The following is a 20,170-nucleotide window of genomic DNA, read 5'->3' as shown; positions in this document are numbered from 1 at the left end:
TCTTATCCTTCTGGTGTAAGAGGTGTCATGTCACAACTTCCTTCACCAGCTGCTAGATCATAGTTTGCAACATGGAAATGCTGTCTGTGTTGAAAGAAAAAGTTAACATGCAGGAATAATTTCCCCAGAACCATTGGGTATTTGGAGCCCTGGTTCCTTCTGAACTTGACAAACAATGCAGTTGCCTTCAGTTGTCTCCAAGATTTAGGAAAAGTAAGACATTTTGGTGTGCACTGCAATAGTGGTAAAAATCCTCTTTTTGAAGAACCAAATCTTTTCTAACTTGGCTGCTTAGTCTTTCTCAATACTAAATTATTTGCATTAGTTGGAGACTCATAAAGGAAAAGAACAACAAGATGCTTAAAGTATACATAATGTTGAAACATCCTGCCATGTGATTTATAGAAATGCCATAAAAATGTATGTATTATGCTAAGCATTAGAAAGCCCTTCAAAACACCCACACTCAACAGGTTGTTTTTCTCCTCTGTTTTCTTGTGCTGTATCTTAGCTCTAGATATTGAGGATGGTAAATGTACAGACACAATCTGTTTTGGTCGTTCTGTGCCATAACCTTTATTCATATCCCTATGCAAAGCAGAACATGCTTTTATTCCCAACTTATCGATGCCTGTATATCTCTTATCAGCTGTGCTGAAGCCGGATGTGTAAAGCACCTGACTGTCAGCTCTGGCTGTTACCTGGAAACATTACTCAACTTTTAGAGCTCTTTCACCCACCTAGTCCTTAGGGTTATATTAAAAACCTCACCAGTAACCTCTTGGGTTTATCAGGGAGGCAGGCAGGGGAAAGCAAGCTCAAAATACTTTTCTGTATACATATTTATTTTATATCAACCTTAAGCTGCTGAGACAAGAATTAGGTAGTTTTTTCAGGCTGCAGTGCCATAAATCTCTAGACTGGCTCCTGTAGTTTATTGGGACTGAATGGCTGTGCTGATCCTCCATAAACAACTTGGACATGTGGAAGATGAATTTTAATGAGTGTTCTCAAAGCTAAGTGCTACCTCTTGCTCCTACACCTCAAATTCATCCATTTTTTATTTTTATGTTATATCAGAGGCTGCTCTGTGCTTTTTTCCCCCTCTAATTATCTACACTCAAGCTGAATTCTGTCAAGCCCAGAGGAAAGGGAACATAGCTGTGTACACAGAGGAGGGGTTTCCACCTGGCCTCACTTGTGCAAGGGTTTAAACTCCCAGTCTAAACACCTGGACTTTTAAACAGGAGGGATTAGAGACTTGTGCTCAGGGATTGTTTCATTTGCTTTTGCCTATGCAAAAGGCTTTTGTGTTTCATGTCCTGTCTGCAAAATGTTCAACCTTGTTCTAGGAAAGGCTCCAAAGTAAATTAGAGCAGCCTCAGGGGCTGTTTTAAATCATAGCAGCTGAGGCCTTACCCTAGCACTTCACACTCCACCCTGTGTCTCTTCCACCAACACTTTCTACAGTAACCTCAGATCTTCACTTTTTCGCAGAGAGAACTCTTTGCTTTCCATCACTGGTAGGTTTTCCTAGGTAGGCTGGGAAATCATCACATCTGGTTCACAATAAGGAAAGGGAATGAGAAACTGAGCCCACTGGCTTTGCTGGGAAACGGACAGTCACCAGTTACTGTAATTCATCATTCCTGTTTATATTCTGGAGTGCACAGGCTGACGAAGTAGGAAAAACACAGCTAGAATAATTGCTCCTGGGTATTGTGCTTTCATTTGCAAACTTAACCATTCCTGAAGCTGCTGAGGACAATTTCCCTGAACTTCCAGCATTGTGCAATTGCCCATATCCCTTCTCTGGAGTTTCCGCTTTTCTCAGCTCTGACAAATACTGGTCCCTGATGGAGGCAGAGCAGGGAAACTGATGGATCAGTGGAACGATCCATTACCAACAAATCCATAGTTACAAAAATAGGCAGTTATTCTTATCATTTCCTTGTTCTGACACAATTTCCTGCCCTCCTCTTAGGCTGTTCTGAAGATTGCCTGGATGACAGACCTCCTTTGAAGCCTGTCAAAGCCCTCAGCAGAGCACCTCTCCTATTAGGAATTGCTGTCTTGGAGAACAATGGCTGAGAGTGGGGTGAGGAGCTGTGCTGTGTTAACGGCCTTTGATCACACCTGGCAAGTGTCCAACTGGGGCCTGCTTGTGGGCACTGCTGGTTTTTAACATTTCTGATCCTATCGCACTAAAGCACAGAAACTGTGCTCTGCTTGATGAGTTTTATTATCCCTCCTACAGATTTAGTCATCTCCAGCCTTCTTGGAGCAGCTGAGAAGAGGAGAGGGATGGGGGGACTAGAGATGCTCCTATATGAGCTAGTTAGGACATGACTGCAGCAGCCAAGGGAGGAAGGTGAACGAGTTTAATTAATAGGGTTCTGCTAGTGCAGTTTATTTTGACAGAAGAGGATTAATGAGATCTCACAGCTGCAGCTCTGCTGACAGGTCTGTGTGTGATAATGTCTGGCTCGGGGTGGTAGTGTGCAGATGGAATTGATAACCTCCTTGGCAAGTGCAGCTGTCCTTGGCATAGGAAGTGTGATAGCCTTTAACAATTCCATCAAGCCCCTTAGGGATCTATCTACTGGTGGCTCTAAGAATATATGTGACATTTGGCCTGGCTTTGCAGGCTGGTCACCTTTAACTTGTCATTCTCAAACCATGTTAAGCTTAGTTATGGTAATTCTCAGCTCACCTTTGGTAATTTCTGGGTCTTTAATATTAAAAAGTAATTGCAATTAAAAGACTGGAGTCCATAGGTCAGTGCTTTTTAGAATGGAGTCTTTCTATTTGCTTATGGGATAACACACTGGGAGAGCAACACTAGGTGAGGCTCTAAGTAGATTTGTGGCCATGCCTATATGTAAACACTTGTTCCGTTCCAGGAGCCTTCATATTGAATAATTCATTCAACATCTAGATTTATGTGCAAGACTAATATCCCTCAGAGTCAGCATTTCTAGCTGGTCTGATTAAACAATGTACTGGAAATATGTATTACCAAGAGGGATGGGGTCTGCTGTGCTCCAGTTTTAGACTTTGGATTTTCAGCTTAGTGAGATTTTTGTACTATAATGAAGTGATAAAAAATTTAACGGTAACAGAAATAAAAACAAGAAGCTATTTTTCCTGATTCAAGTCAGTTGTGAGGAAGGCAAATCTTGTTTCTTAGCTATCAATTATTAGTAAACACTGTGTTAAAACCTGTGTGTATAACTTTCTTCCTTCAGCTATCCCAAATTGCAATTTATGAGCAAATACCAATTCCAAGAAACATGGTTCAGGGTAGGAAAATACTCTCTTAAACATGCGTTTTCCTAAAAGCAGACATAAAGGAAAAAATACCTTACTTAATAGAGTCTGGAAAAGAGTAAAACTCTTACAGTCATGTCCCTATTCTCTAGATCCAGGACTAGGTCTGGAGTACACTATTAACCTCTAATTTGTGTTTGCATGTTCTTCCCATGAGGATCACTTTGTGAGAAAGCAGGAGTAATGGTACAACAATAATCTGCCCTCAATAACTCTGTACTTGAAAGGGAGAGGATATTCAGGGGAAATTTTACCAAAAAAAAAAAAAGAAAGACTGGGGTTTTTTTTTCATTTTCCTAACCCCATGTTCACAACTTACTTGTGTTGTTCAGACTCTCCATAGCTTGTGAGGTGCCAGCATCACCTATTCCAAGGGCCAAATGCCTCCCTGCAGGAGGTGGCTGGGAGCTGAAAACTCAGGGGATCCAGTTTTCCCCTTTCAAGAAGCACAAGCAGAAAACCCAAACCAAAATAAGTCACTCACCATCTCCTTCCCTAACAAACACTTCGATATTACTGGAAGGATCAAATTTTCATATTTTATTCCTGACTGTCACTGGTTTCCCATCTGAGCCAACCATCAAACTAAAACTTTGCTCATGTCAGTTTTCCTTATGACAGTACTTCTGAGATGTATGATTAATGCTGGTAAGTTCCTTGGAGATTCCTGCATACAATTCCTTACTCAAATCCCTAAGTACGCTTTTGCTCTAGAGGTTTTCTGCTGCTCTCATGAGCCCACAGACTCACTGCTCAGCTCTGCACTACTCTTGGGATGAATCAGAAGCTGAATTTTCAAATGTTCTAAAAGTTCATTGTTTGCACAAGAAACAGTCCCCTGCATTGCTGCTCAATAGATTGTCAGAAAAATGACTGATATAAATACTTAATTATAAGTTCTGTCACAAAATACAGCCTGCTTAAATAGCATTTAAAAGCTGTTAATCCTGAGTGGCTGAAGCAATTGTCTCACATCTTTGTTCTTTCTCACCAGGTACAGCTGATCAAAAGGTAGTCAGAGCTGTTCAAATGGTGAAGCTGCACAGAAACAAGGCATGGGATTGAAAGAGAGAGAAGAGGAAGCTTGAGGCTGTGATGGTTTCATTTCTTTGAAGTTCAAGCTCAGGTTTCCACATGTGGCATTTCCGCTGTTCAGACAAAAAATGGCCAGTGACATTTCAGAGCAGAGAACCCAGCCCTAAAGAGAGTATCACACATTTAGCTAAGGTGAATCATGCTGACGTTAAGTGGGATAAAAATATGTGGTTTTTCAAGGTAATCTGTTGGAGCTGAAAGTGAGTAGTCAAGCCATAACTAATTATCGTTATTCATGCATTAATCTCAAACTATTGACATGCTTAAATCTCCTATGGTCTTGAGTGCATTTATTTGTGCAGTTGCACAGAATGGCTTAAATCTTGCAGTTAGCTTAGTTTGCATTCTGGGAATGGCTTAATGCTTGCAGACCTAAGGAGCAAGCACACTCTTGGTCCTGCTCCAAATTCTGCCTGTAAACCAGGTGCTCAGCTGCAAGGAAAATGAGCTGCTACTTAGGGATTTGTAATTCTTTGTGTTGGGGTCATCAGGACTCCTAGGACCCACTTGTCCAAAAGAAATAAAGCACAACACTTAGCTCTTGCAGGAGATTTCACTTTGGGTTTTTAAAAAGCCTTTTTAAGTCCCATACCTGAGAGATTGTGCCCAGGGCTAACAAATGTCCAAAGCAATCTTTTCAGCAAAGTTCTGTAAACAATTCAGTAAAGTTGGTGGCGAACAGGTGATGAGTGCAAACAGAATAGCACGAAATCATGATAAAGGGATCTTCAAAACTTCTGGTGGTGTTTCCAGTGAACACCTTCTACCTATGAGATAAAAGAAGGAATCCAAAGTCCAAGACTTGTTACCAGACATACTACCTATGAGGTCAGGAGAAAGGGTGTTTCAACCTACTTGGGAGGGAAATTTAGGTTAGACATATGGAAGAAATTCTTTACAGTGTAGGTGGTGAGGCACTGGAATATGTTGCCCAGAGAAGCTGTGGATGCCCCATCCCTGGAAGTGTTCAAGGCCAGGTTGGATGGGGCAGTGAGCAACCTGGTGTAGTAGAAGGTGTCCCTGCCCATCGCAGGGAGGCTGGAACTAGATGAGCTTCAGGGTCCTTTCTAACCCAAACCACTCTGTGACTGTTTTCTTCTATGACTGGATCTCCCTGTGCTGCTGCACCCTCCTGTGTCTTCCTCATAAACCTGAAGATGTGCTGCTGTGAACAGGCTGTGCAGACGGGTGGGCTGGATAACAATGCTTCACTTGCTGCCTCTTTGAAAGGTTGAAGATGAGCCTGTGATTAGGAAAGGAGCTAAAACTATTATCTTCAGCAGCCTCAAACTGATCCACATTGGCCAGGTTTTGGTAAAGGTTGATGAGGGCACGTTTTTTGTTTCAGCAGTTAGAATACAGGGTGGGGAAATGAGAGAGTTGCATTTTTTCCCCTCTGTTGAGAAGACAGCTTTTCTTTTCCTCATGAGAAAATGACATATTCTCACAAAAAATGAGTAGGACTTGATAACTCCAACTGTAGTTCTCAATTATGTGTTTTTCTGTTCCCTCAAAGGAATTAATAATGCCAGCCTTAATAAAATCCAGCCTTAATAAATCTTCATGTACTCTTTGAGTACATGAAGAGAAGGTGTACAGTGGCTCCTTGTGAGTATTTCTGGAAAGCTAATAACAATAATAATATATAATAAGCAATAACAAGAAGAAATCTTATGCACACTTAAATTTCTCCCACTGGAATATTTTTGTTTGCTGTGTTTTTAGCTGTGCTCTTTTTTTTTATGATGTGTTTTACAGTGGGATTTAATTAGTGCTCATCTTTAAGTCCTATACTTAACAAAGTACTAAGTTATAATAATGCATATCTTGGCTCTCAATGACTTCAGATTACATTGGATGCATTCACAAAATACCCTCACATTGATGTTTTCGTGACACTTCCAAACTGTCATGTTTTCTTCTCTCTTTCCCTCAGCCTGCCAGTGATGGAAAGTTCCTCTCCCAAGGATCTGTGCAGTATTATCCTCTCTTTCTTTTCTTGGTTATCAGTGAAGTAGCAAAGAGCCTTGATACTCAGCATGCTGTGGCCTCATCAGCATACTTAATACAGTTACATGATGTCCAGGAGAAGAAAATTTCTCAACCTAATATTCTGCAGAGCCAATATTTGGGTAGTCTTGTAATAGTTAATTCATTTATCTTTTTATTGCCACTAACTTGTGGCAAGCATTTCTCATTTAGGTGGATATTGGGTATGAGAATTTAATTTCTGTATCTCTTTCTCCCGTTGCATCCAAGGAGCACTGTTACATTTCATTTTGGCAGACATACACAAGCTACTTTCTTTTCCTACTCCAGAAATCAGCTGCCACCTTTATTAGATTGCCTTTGGGCATGTTTACAGTTTTTTCTCTCTTGGCTGTAGCCTTTGACAGAACATGCACAGAACTATATTTGATACACATTTTGTGGGATCACAGACCCAACAGAAAAGTATTTTGAAGACCGTGTTGTTTTAGTTTTAAACTTATCTAATTATTTGAATCTGATACCTTTCTTGGTTTAGATGAAAGGAAGACAAAAACATTAGTGGCATAAGTTTTCTTTCTTATCTGTTTTCAGTTGAGGTTGTTGATTAGTTTTCTGTTCTCAGCCAACTTCCCCTTGAATTTTTGATTGCATGAGCTGAGTAAAACTGGCCTGTTTAGCATTTAGCAAAACTTTGGGAAGTTCTATGCACTTTACGACTTGCTGTATGCTTATTGTTGTAATACTGATTGCAGTAACCCATGTTATTGTTGAGGTTGTGCTGGAACAGCAGGATCTGGCCATTTAAACATGACCTTTAAGTCAGGAGGCAAATTGTCAATTTTTTTTTTTTTTTTAATGCTCTGTTCCTCTAAAATTGCTCATGTGTTCAAACAATAATCTTACTGATGTGTAGCTCCTTAATCCTGAACTGCTGGCTCCTTGATCCTGATTTTGTGGATCTGTGTAGGACTGCGAGTGTGTCCGAATTCCCGCTCTCCAGATCTGGCTGAAAAAATTTGAGTAACGGCTTTTATATTTTCCCCCCATTTTTATTCAGTGATTAGTGAACAATTTTTGCACTGTGACAAACCCTTACCACACGTCCACGACAACTTCTGTGTAGCAATGGCATAACGTGGTTGCATCACCAAGTTTCAGTCGATGGTGTGAGGTGAGTGTCACTACGTCAGCTATGCCTTTAGACAACATGTAATTTCTGATTGGAATCATATGTCTGGAATGTAAATATACTGCATCACCAAGCTTTTCTTTCCCCATCCCATTGCTCTGCACCTCATGTAGTGATACCACCCTCATGGATGTTAAACATCACAGGTGGGGTGTGTGAGCTCTCTGGGAAGGTGTGTGGTGGAGTGTGTGACCCAGGGTGCTCCAGAAACAACCTGGTGCTGGAGGTGCTGTTGGGAGGTGTTTGCCTTTCCATGCTGTGGCAAACTCATGAAGAAACTCATGTGGTGCCATGTTTCAGCTGCAGGTAAGCATGCCAGCTCACCCAATCCTGCCTCAGTTTCCTTGCCTGGAACACAGCTACCGTCCTTGGCTCCCTTGTCAGGCACCTGGAGATGCTGCCAATAAAACATGTTGGGAGATGCAGCCAAGAACAAGTGTTACGTGGCAGCAGTGCCGCTGTTGATTTTATTTCCCTTGGCCCTTCGTCATTCCTGTAGTTTCCTTTCTGGCTCCACCCTCACCCAGGACTCTCCAGGGAGGGAAGTGCTGCCAGTCCCCTGCCCTCTGCCACCGCCTTCCCCGACGTCCCTGGGTTTTGGGGACAAAACCCTGGGGTTTTAGGTTTGGTGGGGGGAGTGCTTTGGTCTTGGTGGGGAGTGGGCGGGAAGGATAAAGGTCCGAGAGGGGATGGTGATGCTCCGAGGCAAACGAGGGATGTTCCAAGAGGATGCCCCAGGGGGATGCCCTGGGGAGGCGGTGCGGAGGGGATGCTGGCGGGGGCGGGTTGCAGGAAGCCCCGGCGGTTCGTGGGCGGGCGGGGAGCGGAGCGGAGCTGGCAGGGAGGTGCCGGCGGGCGGCACCGCCCCGGGAGGCGGGAGGGGACGGGCGGCGGTGACAGCGGCGACAGCGACACGTGCCCGCCCCGGGACCGCGTCCGCCGAGCGAGTCCCCGGCGGCGATGGGCGGCTGCGGGCGCTGTGCGGACCCGGCCCGGAGAACAGGTAACTCCAGCAGACAGGTGACCCCGTCAGACAGGGGACCCCGCTCCGCTCGGGGAGAGCTCCTTCCCCCCGCCCTCTGCCGCGGGGCTCCGCTGTGACAGAGGAACCCGAGGAACCGGGCTGGGGGGCGGTTATGTAGGTTGCTTGTTTGTTTTGTCTTTTCGTTTGTTTGTTCTTCTGGATATTTGATGGGTTTCGCCCGTTTCTTTGCCAGCCGAGTCGCTCTCTCGCTGTCCTGGCTTCCCCCGGTCACCCGACAGAACTAACTTTGCAGAGGGAGGCTCGGGGTGGCTGCGCGCTTTGCTTTCCTGTGTGTATCGCTTTAGTGATGCTGCACCAGGTGCTGCTCGCACCTTGTGTGGATAAATCTTTGTTTCTGCTCGTGTGAGAAAGCGATGCTGGGGAAATCCTCTCCTTACCCAGCCAGCTCGCACTGAACTGATTCATCCCGATGTGCGTTTGCTGACTGAAACTGAGTTGGTTGGTTATTGACTTTGACTAAATAAATAAGCCACTTAGTAGTAATAATAAAACAATCCCTAAACTGAAAACAAACAAACAACAAAGAAAAACATTCACAAAAGTGCATCAGTGGAGGGAAATTGCTTTAAGAGCACCTTTGAGGAAATATAAGGCGTAAGATACAGTTCTTTAAAAAAGATCTGTTCAAATGATTGCAAATGAAAAACAATGTGATTTTTCATTGGTGTTTGCCTCCCACTGGCAAGAAACCAGTTGGTGCCCTTAGTTTTATGACAGTCAGTTGTTCAAAGCACACTGAAATCTGAATTGCTGCTGCGTGGCATAAAGAAAATAGAAGTTCTCACCTGGATATTGTAGTATTAATTTCCTGTGATTAAGCTGTAGAATTTGTCATGTATTTTGCAGTGATTTTGATTTGTTCTCAGGAGATGATACTGTTGAGTGGGTCGATTTGGCTGTCAGGATGAACGGGTGTATTTGAGTAATAATTTTACTTGTTTGATTTCTAGCTGCTGTTCAATACCATCATAAAACAGTTTATTGTAAAGTAAATAAGCTTTCATATGCTGTAGAAGATGGATTCAGTATGTGTGGTTTCACTTTCCAGTAGCAGTGGGAAGAATAATTTGAAGAAAACTGTGCAGAGAGGAAATTTTCATTTTATTTCTCAAAAATTTTAGCATTTTTTTTTCTTAGGGATGTTAGATTTTGTGCTAAGAAAAGATTTTGTGTTAAGAAAAGTTTAGCTATGATTATGTTAAAGAAGGTATAGCATAGTTTGTAGATGTGTGTATTTAAGGCATCAATTATAAACAAGGGCATGAGGAGGGGCACTGCTGTCCTTGTCAGGAAAGTGGGTATCTAAATAGCAAATGGATTCTTGTAATCATCCCCTCTTGGGCTGGTGCATGAGACTATAACAGTGCTAGAATTGTTGCTTATCATGTCATTCGAGGTAATTAGTACCATAATTGTCTCAATTTCACTGCAAGGTTTTTTTTTATATTTGGTTATATAAGCAACTGTTTTTGGATTACCTGCACTGATGAAATATCTCTTTCTTGAACAGGTGATTATAAAAAAATGTACCTACTCAGGCAACAAGTGATCCTAAGGAGAATAGTGGTTGTGCTTTGTTGAAGTTTGCTGGGATGTGATGAAGCTGGGGTCAGGCTTTGTGTGTGGCTGAAGTGGGCTGGGAACAGGGGATAAACCTCATCCCAGAAGCTTCTTTGTTTCTCCCACTGAGATTTCCAGGCAATACTGAGTTTTTGATACTAAGAAGCTTCTGCTCCTTTAGTCTCTGCTGTGCAGATTTGGCCATCTCATCTTTATTACTAGTTTCTTACTGATAGCTGAAGGTTGCCATGAGGCCTCCACCAGTGGCTATCAAATACATGCAAGACGTGCAACAGCTTGTGCTGTCCCTTTGTTATGAGAGTTTTGGGTTTTATGTGCTTTGTTCACCAACACCTATATCATGAACTGGGGCTTTTAATTCCAGTGTCCAAGGTGCAGAGAGTTGGGGTCTCATCACTTCCATGTTGGCTGGGGTTCCTCTGCCTGGGCATTGGGGAGAGGGAAGTTTTACCTTAGTGGAGGAGACCAAAGCATGCCAAATATGCTCTGCATTTCCTCTGTGTTGTTTCCATTTTAGAGTGAGAAATTGCTCCTGATTTCCTCAGATTTGAAGGATTTACATTGGCACCCTTCCCACATTCCCATTTTACTTCCATTTGTACTTATTAGATAACACGCTTGTATAGATGCTTTTTATAAGAAAAAGATAATTTTTTCCTCAGTCTATTCCTAATGAAGTTAAGCACTTAAATGTTCCTTGGGTTCAAGGGATCTGTTTCTTAGGACTAAACTGGTGTTTGCAGGATTGTGAGGATGTTGGAAGCAGGAGTGCCCTAAACTCTGATTTCAAATTGTGTATCCGAGTAACAGCTGTACCTCAGTGCACCTTTATTTTCTAAAAAAATCAAATCATAGAACCAGACGGAATATTCATATTTAGGTAATACTCGTATTTCAATAGCAAGTCTTTCTTTCTGTATTCCACTGCAATCCATGTAAGGTTTTCTGTACTCCATGTGAGAATTTAACACCCCATTGTCTTCTGTGTGAGGGTCCTAATGAGGAACCGTAAGAGAAACTGGGCCATGTCTCCCATGTTTGATCAAGTGATTGATCATCTTATTATCTGCCTGGCAATTTCTGCCTTGAAGAAATCAGCTTGGGTGTAACTACAGGTTTACCAGCATAGCCATGGAGTGGGCGGATTGCTGCGTGGGCAGATGGTTTTGGTCCAATTTAGGGATCAGTAGTAAGGAAGCTTTGTTAATTGAAACTTCACTTCTGTTAGATGTCCTCCATCTTCCCCGGCTCATGTGAGTATAAGGCACTAGGGATATGCAGTCTGTCTATCCTGCCCTGATGATGGCACCTCCTAAGGCAAACTTGACTTTTGGCACATGCCTGTGGCCACATGCCTTGCTGTGCCAGGACAGGGTAAATAGTTGCATGAGTATAATTGTGTTTACACTAACTCTTTATATAGCTACTCTGGAGTGATATAAAGGAGGATCTTGCTATCATTTTTTAAAGATATTTAGGAATTGCTAGTTTTTCTTAACCAAAAAATTCAGTCCTTTGAAAAGCTACACAACCAGAGGTAATTTTCAAACTATTTAAACTATTCTTTCAACTGAGAAATTATTTGGTAAAATATTTGTTAAGACTGTAGAAAAAAAGATGCTAATTAACTTCTCTTGAAACATTCTTAGATGGTTTTGAACTTAGGTTGTTTTGTACTACAGTACATTTTCAGGCAAATCAATTATCTCAGGAAAAAAAAGTCTATGGTGTGTGCCAGTTAAGTTTGGATGGGGTAACATTAACCAGGCTCCTTGAATGAACTGTGCTTTTCAATTAAGAGAGCTCATTAGAGAGGAGAATGCAGAAGTGGGTGCAATCTGAGTGATGTGGAGTAAGCAGAGAACAATTACTCCTAATTTCACATAACTCAAGGTTTTAAAGAGGTGAGAATAAATGAGCAAGATTCAATGATTTTTCTTTCCTATGGTACTTCTCAATAAAAGTGAAATGCTTCCATAGCTAAATTATGTTTCTGTTTCACACAAGCATAATTTGTGTATGGAACTCATTACTGCAATATCTTCCTGTTAAGATACGAATGAATTTTAGAAGTTGTTTGGCAAATTAAAAGAGAAAAAGTATGCTGGGACTGTTAATCACAAATATGCAGATACAATTTTTAGCTGAAGCAACTCCTAAATCACAGATTCCTGGAAGCCAGGAGATTATTTTGCAGGCAGAATCACAGTATAATTTCCTGACCTTATATTCTTTCCCTGAGCATCTGTTTTCAGTCAGAGTTAGAGGCAGCTTATTGGGCTAAATTGATATTTGGAGTGATGTAGTCCCCTTGCATGCTATATGTGATGGAAATGTGGATGGGTTTTCCTGAGATCACTGCTACTTTGTCAGGAATGGTTCCAAGCAGGTGAAGGTTAGATGTAACTTCAGTTTTCACACTCGGGGGAAAAACCTGAGGTAAATAGTGTGCTCAGTGTTGTGTTTCTTTAAATTTTGATTAACTGGCTATTCATAACTATAATCTGTTAAGAACACAGATTGAGCTGACCTTTTGCAAGGCTACACTACTGCTGCGAAGCTCAATTGTTTTATCACTTGTGAAATGACTGGATTATTGTGTGAAAATCTGGAGGATGTTATGATTTCAGTTTTGATTTCTATTTTCTTAAATGTCTACTGCTTTTCCAAGGAGCCTTTTTTATTATCTTTATATAAGCAGCCTGCTGACCTTTAGGCATTTTTTTAACCCTTTCTTTTGATACTTTCACTGCCTCCTGTTAAAACCTACGTCAGGGCTGATGGGGACAAATTGTGTGTTTCCTCCGTCCTTTCCCCTTGACTTCGGCTGGTGCTTGTCTAAGGAAAACAGATCCTTGAGCTGGGAGTCTTCCAGGCTGCTTGTGGAATTGGAGCTGGAACATTTCCAGTGCAGTCGTGTAGGTGTCCGACCTCCCCTGGCACCAGAGAGGACCCTTGTGTGGGTAGGTTGGTCTTGCAGGGGAGCCTCTTGGTAACACTGTCTGGTGGTCCTTAGTTAAACCCAGTTATTTTGCTTTTTTGCTCCTGGTTTGTTGGTTAAGAGTCGGAGCAGAGGGACCCAGGGGGTGACTTTTCTGCCTGCCGTGGTGGGTGCCTGTTTCATATGTATTTACACAGGTGCTCCTTCACTAGCTTGTTTTCACTTTCCCACAAAAAACAGCTTGCTAAAATGCAAGCTAAATACGAACGTAGGTTTTGAGATCGTTGTTTTGTTTTGTTGGCCTTTTGGGATGGGGCAAAAAAAAAAAAAAAAGGGAGATCTTATTCATATCCTTCCTTTCTGGGAAGTACTTGTACCCTTGACAGTTCTTCCTGTTGCCCACTCCTAAGAACTACAGTTGTAGTCTGTGAAGTAAATTTTGTTTTGCTGGAAATTTTAGGTTTGGGGGAATTTCATTGTTTTGGAAATTCTTGGAATTGTATAGCTTTGTTGCCTTAAGATCTGAGAAAAGAGCTAATTTAGAAATAAGAGATTTCTAACTTTGTGTAACGCTGTAAATTAAGACATAGAAGCAGCTCTTTTCAGGATTTATGAGTGTGCTTTCATTCTTCCCTCCCAAATAGATAAGCCCTGCTCTAGAAGTAAGTTTCTAGCCAGCACAGGGTATATAGTCTATGTCGTTTGAAAATCTTTTAATGGAGATGAATGGAAACGAGATGGCCATGCTAATTTATTTGAGCAGGCATTTGTCGTTGTTGCCATTGATGTGGAGGTGGCGATGATCTGGAGCTGTCAGCGAGGATGGGGCAATCTCTCTCTTAGCTCATTTTGTCGTGGCTATGTTTTGTTTTTTTTTTTTTAAAGCCTGACTCATTTGGGTTTAAGTGAGCAGGGATTACAGAGCTCAGTTCTTTGAAATTTTATTGGACACAGGTTCCCCTTGAAGTAAAATCCTATTGAACCTAATGTTTTTGACAATTTCAAATAAAAATATCCAAATGAATGAGCATAACTCACCTCCTTGTTGCTGCTTCCCTGGGTTTCAAGAGGAATGTTTTTTTGCTGTCTTCCCTCATGGGAAACATCTGCAGAACCAAATGGCAAGTCATTAATGCTCATTCAATAGCAGGCTTTGTTCCCAGTTTCTTGTACTTGGAAACAATTAACTGTAGAGTTTTGTTTTGTCTTGTTTCTCTTTTTAAATGCGAACATCTAATTCCAGTTATAGATTCTAATGGATTTTGTAGAAATCCTGCTATTTGAGGTTGTTTGTAATTATTTTAGAATATATACTCCCTACCCAAATTCGGATAGTGGGAATAGTGCTTTTGTGGTTGGGATGTGATTTTATTTTTAATGTGTAAGTGGCTGAATTTTGTTCATATCTTTAAAACTATAATTTAAGATACAAATCTCTTTACAAGCTAAAGGAAGACGTTTGTGTTCAGTTCAGGAAGATTTCTGGTCTCTCACATCAACCAAGCAACCTTGCATGCTTTATTAGTAGCATTTAGCAAAAAATCTGTCTGGTCTTTGGTACCAAGCAAATGAAAGCTGGAGAAGATCATGCATTCATCTACTTGGGTCTAAAAGTTGTTTGAATCAGAAAACTTCCAAATCTGTATATCTGACTGTGAGCAGTTTGTGTTTCAAGGTACTTGCCAAATTGCTGACTCCTGTCCATATCTGCTGGACACAGGGAACTGGAATGAGAATAGTTTTTAAATCCATTAAAAAACATTACTACATCTTTAAAGGTTTTTATTGTTGCCTGTTGAAAAATTTTGGTTTTGAACCAAAACAGGAGATTGCGTAATTATGACAGCTGAATTAAAATACCTTTTAGTCAGTATTCACCAGAACTATACATCCCTGATTAATAAACTCTGTGTTTTGTCAGTTCATTAAGGGCTAAGTGGTCATAATTTGTTCACTTAACATTTACTTTGAGAATATATGAATGGGGCACTATAATGACAAGTGTGGTGGTCAGCTTGATCTGTTTTAAACTATCCTGCCTGAGGCTATGTATGCATGAAAGGAGAACTAAAAACAAAAAAAAAACCCACTGTGGTAGCAGTGTACAAAGGAGCAGCCAGTGTGGTTGGGCAGCATGAGAAAGAAGCTGTAGATATGCTTATGGGAAGATATTTAAAGTTTAGCAAACTTAACCCCACCCTGCCTATGGCGTATTTACCCCAGATGAATCAGAACCAAGTCGTTTCTTAACCACTGTATAATGTGTCTGCAGGTTTTCACAGAGCAGGTTTGTCACATAGAATCATAGAAAAACTGAAAGTGAGTTTTAAATTGCTTCATCAGGTGTCATTCTGGCTCAACAATGCCAGTATTTCTGTTTTGGGGAGCTTTTCTGATTAGCTCACTTCCAGGAGCCAGAATTAACAAAACTGGGCTTTGCTATACTTGAGGTTCTCTGAACTTTTGCAGGTAAAATACTGAACAGTCCACTTATTCATCCCAGCATGATATTCTTATATTTTTATTTTGGACCCCTTTATTCCAGCTTAAAATAGTTACTGGAGTTGTAGTTGTGGTTTTCTTTGTAATAATGCCAGTATTTAGGAACTTCAGCTTTAGCAAACTGAAACCTCAGTGCTAAGACTTTGGAAGTGCCAAAGTGTAAATGCCAATGCACATAAGTTAAATTTACCAACTTTACCATCTAATGCTGTAACAGAACCTGGAGACAAGGTGCCTCTTTCTAGTGCCAGGAGGCTGAAAACTCAGATGGTATAAGAAAAGATAAACCTCAAGGCTGATTTGTTTCTGTGAGAAATGACTGGCATTTAGAGATGTGTGCTGGCATATGTTTAGTCTCTACAGTTGGAAATAAAAAAGTTTAAAGGAGTTAAATGAGTCTTTAGGTTTATGCTTCCATTTGCATGCTGAACATTTTGCTGTCATGACTTCAGGGGAGCTGTGTGACTGACTTGAGTTGTGTGCATTGGCTTAATATTTAAAGTGCTAGATTATTGTCCAGGATGAGACTTGCAAACACTTGCCTTCACCAAGAGCTTCCTAAGGGCTTTCTTTGTATGTCGGTTTTCCAGTCTCCCTTCCAGCTTTCTAAGTGGCAATGCACAACCCCAGATCTGTAAGTGCAGTGATTTTCTGTAAGGAGGCTTGAGGTTCTTGCAGAAAATGAGGACTATTACTGGTGCAATTCCCTCCTTTGGGGCTCTGCTACAACACACCAACCTCCCTTTAGGGACAGTTGCCTTCAGCCTCCTGCCTGTGGTAATTAAAAACTTGCAAAAACACTGGGTCATTTTATCTGGAGATATGCCCAAACCGTGTGGAGATGTTAAATGTGAAAGGACATTTAATCACGCAGGTCAATACAGATTCAAAGTAAATCTCAACTCTCCTGTGTGCCCAACTCTCACCGTGAGCTCTGGGCCTGGCTTGTGCCATGTTGCTGTTGGAACATGCCCTGGTAAGGAAAAAAGAGGGCAAACCAACAGTTTAGTGTAGATTTTTATCCTGCTCAAGTTATCACCAGGCCATTTTTATGAATCGGAAGTGTTCTATTTGGTAAATTGTTGTTAAAGGGTCATGCAGAGCTTTTAATAGATCTTTCCTCTGTAGTCACTGAGTTTTGATAAGAAGTGTGACAGTAATAGTAGTTATTTAGGGAGCAATGCTGGTGCACGCAGAAGTAATTTGCATATGGCTACAAACTTCTTCTATTTAAATATATTATTTAAGTGATAATAAGAGGCACTGGTTGATTTGGCCTCCAGTGGAAATGAGTCTCCAATTTCCTTCCTAGGTTTGTTTTCCCTGAGAGTTATGGAAAGGGAGAATCTATTTCTGTGCACCTCTTGTTATAAAAATAAACCTTTTGTTATGAGAGAGGGGAACAGGGGGCTGAAGGAGAGAGTGAGGAGGGAGGAGGTGCAGGGCTGGATTCCCACTGGAGCTGCTCCAACGGGTACCAGCTCCTTCAGTGTTTGTGTATCTGCCTCTTGTGTTGTTCCTCATGTGAGCCCTGATAAACCTCATTTCTTTTTGGAGCTCTTCTTATCTCTCTCTTGCTCTGCTTGTACCTACATCTCTCCTTCCTCTTGCTGCTCATCAGCTTTCCCTCTTCCCCTGCTCCAGGTGTCACCATTCCCAGGGATCACTCGATGTGGTTGGGAACAATGAGGCAAATTACAAAACAGATATAGTCAATGGTGAAGAGCTATCTCAGTTTTTGGTGTGATCTCAGCACATGGCACGGTGCATTCCGAGATCAGGATCTGTCAGTCCAGGTTATTTCCTGGAGTCTGGTTTGAGGTGCACATCATCCCCTGTGGCACAGGGCTGCAGGAATCAGATCTTCATGCATAGGTGTCCCTGGAGAGGTCTGATGCTCAGCAGGTGTGTTTGCACTGTAAAGATCAGATTTGATTGTACCAGCTTGGTACAATCCCATGAATTAGACTGAGAAGATTGAAAGGGCCTTCTGGTTTATACAGGTACAATTACAAGCCACAATATTTTGAAGGAAGCTGAAAAAGTGGAAGGAACTTGTGAAACATTTTTGTAAAAATACACCCAAACACTTCCTCCTTCATTTCCTCCACACATACTCATCATTTTTCTTGTATTTTAGAATAGACAGAAGCAAAATGAAAGCAATACTTTCATAAGCTGGAGGCAGGTGTAGGTTTTTTTCTCAGTAACTTTCACTATCAGATGCTATTTTAAGATGCTTGTAGCAGCTGGTCGTTCTGTTACTTCTCATAGCTCCTGTCTGCTCATAAATGTTGAGAAAAAAGCTCTCCAGATTGTGCAAAAGAGCCTCTAATTAGTTAAAGTGCCCTTGTTCCTCTCTTGTGTGATAAGTGGAGGAAGATGTGTGCTTGTTTCATGTGTTTGTGAAAGATGAAGCTCATCACATTTGAGCCAATTAAAAATCAGAAAGCCAAACATGGGATCTAAAAGCCCAGAGCCTAAAATCTAGGGATCTGTAAAAAAGCCCAACCCAAAGCAACAAAACTCAAACCTAAATTAGAAAATATTAATTCAGATGTCTGTATTATCTGCATGTAATAAACAAGATTTTCTTAAGCTTTGTATTTACCTTGTATTTGTCATCTACTGCAAGGACTGTAGGTTTCTTTCACCTCACATCAAGAAAATAGGGCTGATTTCTTTTGGTTATCTTATTTCTACTGAAGCCTATAAAATTGTCTCTTATGAAGCACTGGTACTAATTTGGCTGACAGCAACAGGTCAAGTTTCTATTTTACTTTAGTTTAGCGTCCTGCTATGCTTTGCAAATGAGTCTGTTACAGTAGAGCAATAGAAGAGCAGGATCTGCATCCACAGACTGGCATCATTTGAAGCCCTACAGGGAAGCTTAAGCTCAAATGCAATGGGAAGATTTGGAAGCTGGCCAAGCCTTGACCCTGCTTTAGCAGCAAATCACCTGTGCAATGAAGATGTTAGCTACACCACAGCAGTGTGCTCCCTTTGATGCTTGTTAGTGCTAAAAATAATTCCAACACTGATTTCCCTAGGGTAATTAGCCTGTGCAGAATCAGATTGAGATTAGACTTTTTCTGGTGCTTTATCAAATTTAACTTCAGGTATTTACCATATGCTGCAGGAAGAAAAGGCTGTCTCAGTTGCTCTATATTAAGATGTATGTGTCTAATTCAGTGTCCTGCGTTACCTTCTGGGATCATACCCAGGGAGAAATGTCCTCGGGCCCACCTAGGCCAGCCTTTCATTTTGGACTTGTTTTTTTTCTGCAAAGGAAGTGCAACACTGGCTTGAAGGTGTTGATAATCCAAGGGACATCCTGCCCCTGGTAAGGTATTCCCTTTTCTTTTCAATATTATATATGAGTGTAACTAGTGCTGGGTTTGGAATGCTCCAGTACAAACTGGAGTTACTTTATTTGGATGATATTCTCTTATCTCTGTGTCTGTTGGTGCTTAGCATAAAGTTAACTGTATTTCCAGATAAGGCACTGAAATAAGCCACTGCAAAGAAGGAAGTTTTGGTTTCTTTAGTAAAAGTCATATCTCTCAGTAATGATTTATATTTGACTGTGTTTGAGATACAATCATAATTAAAAACCTGGAGTGCTTGGTATGATCTGTTATAGAAATAACCAGCCAGCACACACAGTGGTTGTTCTGCCAGCTGAGAGCTATTTTCCTGATATTTTCCTTTCTCTCCCAGGGAGCAGTGGTTTAATTTATGGCTTCTAGGGCCAGAGAGTGGAATTTATAGCAAAAAGATAAAAGAAGGGTATGAAAAAAAAGACCTCAGTCCCTTACTCCCCTTCTCCCTTATCTCCTTCTAGATGTCAGCCTTGTTTCTCAGCACACTAAATTCAGAAATTATAAACCTAAAGAGGTTATACTCATATTAGAACTTTCCATAGCCAAATACTATTTTGCAGAGCAGAAGCGTAATTAGCTTTGCTTGTAATTTTTACAATGTGTCGTGTGTTAGGTTTTAGGTCAGTGAGTGTGCCAGGCAGGCATAGATTGGGCTGAATATCCTATGCCAGAACAGCCAAAATCAATAGAGGTTTTACAGAGGGAGTTTCATTAGTTCCTTCTAATTTGAACCTATTTTAATATGCATCCAAACGGGGGGCATCTTCCTAACAGTCTCTGATGCATGTTGGTGTTTTCAGCTGTGATGGATTACCATTTAGTTGTAGCTGAAAACATACTGGCTGAATCAGACCCTTACAGGTGGGTGGTGCATGCACACTGACCCAGAGTTTTCACCTTAATTGGATAAACAAATTGAGTACAAGGCTTAATAGATTTATGGAAGCTGTAATAGTTGTGGTGTGGTGCTCAGCAGTGTTTCTGTCATCTTGCTGGTTTGGGAGATGATGCTTAAAAGTATTAGCAGGAAGTGTCTCATGGTGCCTCAGTGAGCATCGTGCACTTCTGGGTGTGCAGGGAATGGTTACAAAGCGAAGAAAGACAATCTGTTT

The 20,170-nt window shown here is 41.3% G+C and overlaps 1 protein-coding gene across 1 annotated transcript in view; it reads left to right on the top strand.

The window, feature by feature from the left end:
• Positions 1 to 8,561: 8,561 nt before the first annotated feature.
• The window catches only part of MCTP2 (multiple C2 and transmembrane domain containing 2), a 120,495-nt gene continuing 108,886 nt past the window's right edge, over positions 8,562 to 20,170 (top strand). The window contains exon 1 of the mRNA XM_017805277.1: positions 8,562 to 8,609. The gene's annotated coding sequence lies outside the window, so the exon portion shown is untranslated. The remainder of the gene's footprint in view (positions 8,610 to 20,170) is intronic.

This window comes from Lepidothrix coronata, unplaced genomic scaffold (genome assembly GCF_001604755.1).
Source record: "Lepidothrix coronata isolate B3197 unplaced genomic scaffold, Lepidothrix_coronata-1.0 Scaffold11, whole genome shotgun sequence".
NCBI lineage: Eukaryota > Metazoa > Chordata > Aves > Passeriformes > Pipridae > Lepidothrix > Lepidothrix coronata.
The sequence above is the reverse complement of the archived record's forward strand: the minus strand, read 5'-3'. Positions and strand labels throughout refer to the sequence as shown.